This window comes from Pocillopora damicornis, chromosome 5 (assembly GCF_964200805.1).
Source record: "Pocillopora damicornis chromosome 5, jaPocDami1.2, whole genome shotgun sequence".
NCBI classification, from domain to species: Eukaryota; Metazoa; Cnidaria; class Anthozoa; order Scleractinia; family Pocilloporidae; genus Pocillopora; species Pocillopora damicornis.
Genome location: NC_142674.1, coordinates 12,973,119 through 12,975,618, shown reverse-complemented (window position 1 = coordinate 12,975,618; position 2,500 = coordinate 12,973,119).

Genomic DNA, 2,500 nt, shown 5'->3' with positions numbered 1-2,500 from the left:
TATCTCGCTTTCTTGTTCAGTCTGTGACGGATTGGACATAGTTCTCGCGATGACCCGTGTTCAGGGATCTGTGCACGTTGCTGATAACCACCCACTTCTATGATTAGTTTGCTGAAGGTTTCTAATGTGATGAGCCAAGTGAGACCTTGAGGTGCTGCAAACTGTGCCAGTTGGTCTGCGCTATAAACTTGTCGCACTTCTAAAGTCAGAGGGAGGATCGCCCACCTCTATTTATGTGAGCATCTCTACAGTACCTGCGTATCCCTAGCAATCATATGATATAAAGTTCATTTCAGTGACAAATCATTAGTTAGGAAAACTGATGTTCAGATAAGCGTTCTTCTTGCCCTTCTTCCCTATTCATTGCTGACTCTAAGATAGCAGTTACAGTACGCGTTCTATTAGGTTTACAGTCACCTTGTCACGAGGAAGACTCGCCACCAGCTTTGATTTCTTCTGCCATCTTTAGATTCACCTCTCTCTCAACTTTACGTCTCTAATTTTTATGACGAGGATACTGGCATTTACAAACCCGAAGGTCTGAATCTCATACCAAGTTGCGCAGGATATTTGAGGCATATCGTGAAATCGCTGCCTTCGTAATCTAAATCTAATCTAATCTAAAATAGGTCAATACGCTGTAGAATAAACTTCTTCTCAGACGAAACGCATGTTTGGGATACATTGACGTCTCTCAAATGCCTTTTTTTTTTATGCTGTTCACCCACGAGTTTAGAGGTGTGAGCTGTTGCCATCCCTGGCCAGCGAGAATTGAGAGCTTTTTAGACACTCGATTTCTTATACGGCATCACTATGAAGACGTAATACAACTGACACACCTACACTACATAAGATTAACAATGTCTGTTGCGCTTTTGCGAGAGGGAGGAAAATATTACCGGCAGTGTAAATTCTTTAATAGTTTCAGAGACTTTTCAGAGATGTCTATCTTCGGCTGTCACAAAAAACTGACCAGCTGTTAAATTTACTAGGAAAAATGAACTTACAAACTCCTTACAAACAATTTTACTTTTTCCTCGGGCTGTTATAAAACATTTTCAAAAATATTTTGAAATCTCGTTCGGAATTTGCCTTTTCTTGCGTGCAAATCAAGGTTTATAAAACATTTGACAAGAATTTCAAGGGGTTCACCTCGATAATTTTCGTCGGCCAGAGTCAAGACGCACCAAGCTAAGTGACATCGCCCTCCAGTAAAATAATTTTCCAAAGAATAAATGTGGCGAGCGTGGGGAAACGCACATTTTTTTTTTCATTGTTGTGATCAAAGCCCAATGATGTACCTAAACTGGTACTTACGGTATCAAACCATTGATTATGACAGGGTGAGCTTAATTTTTCTGTCGAGGTCGACGTGACTTCACATTAAAGGCGTTTTTGAAAGAAACTAGTGAGCATCACCGCACGAACTGAGAAAATAAAAACTTGTATTTATCTCCCACGCATTTCTTCTGACAATAGTAGACTTCATCAAGGAGTTTTACAGGTAAGGTAAATAAGCTTGCTCATATACAAATAGTAAATAAGTTGTCTCTTTACTATTGAAGCCAGTGGATATAATTCGCCAGGTGCGCCTACGGTGCTATACATGCGTGACATTTTTCGGACGTACGTACTCTGTCTGAGGGTCACAGATTTAGTGTAAATATTTTACCCCTCGACATCACGTAATGTCTCTAGTTTATAGAGGTCTTAGAAAGCTTCATTACTTGGATTTGCCTTCTGCGCGTAGAGGGCTACAAGCGAATTTCTCGGGTGTAATTGCTTTTGATTTCTCAACTGATGTTGCCGCAAACACAGCTTTTGGGAGTCACGAAACAAAAAAACTTATCGGGACCTAGTTTCATGTACTAATGGAAGTAAATGGCACATAAAAGCATATTCTCTTCAGAAATAAAGTTATAAATAACAGGGGTTCTTTGAAACAAATAGTTATAGAAAAGGTTTCAGTTCTGGTCAATATTGACTTTTCATAGCCTACTTCCAAATCTGAGGGAACGCGCCGAGGGAATAAAAAAAACCTACATGTGTGATAATGCAAGGAGGAGAATAAAAATACAAATAAAGAAAAAAGAGAAAATATAGAAACCCGTGTTGCAGCGCGCAGATATCGTTTGAGCCAGACCTACACACTTATGCCCGACACCACGCAAAGAAACTTGAAAGAGTGCTGTATATGAACTTGATCGCACGTGCACGCAGGAAAGGCCATGACAATCAGCGAAAATAATGGCAAATGCAGATGATGTTTGTAGTCACAAAATAGGCAAATAAGATGACAGAAGGATAAATAACTTTCTGGAGGTGTCTTCTTAAAAAAAAAAGAAAAAAAGAAAAAGAAAAACAATTTTTACTTCTCATGAAAGGTCACGCAGTCACGCTACAAATACTATTTCTACGTGGAATTTCTTGATGGTGGAAAGTGGAAAAACCATTTTCCAGTCTTATTTTCTGGAAACATGGCGCAGTTAATGAATTTTAT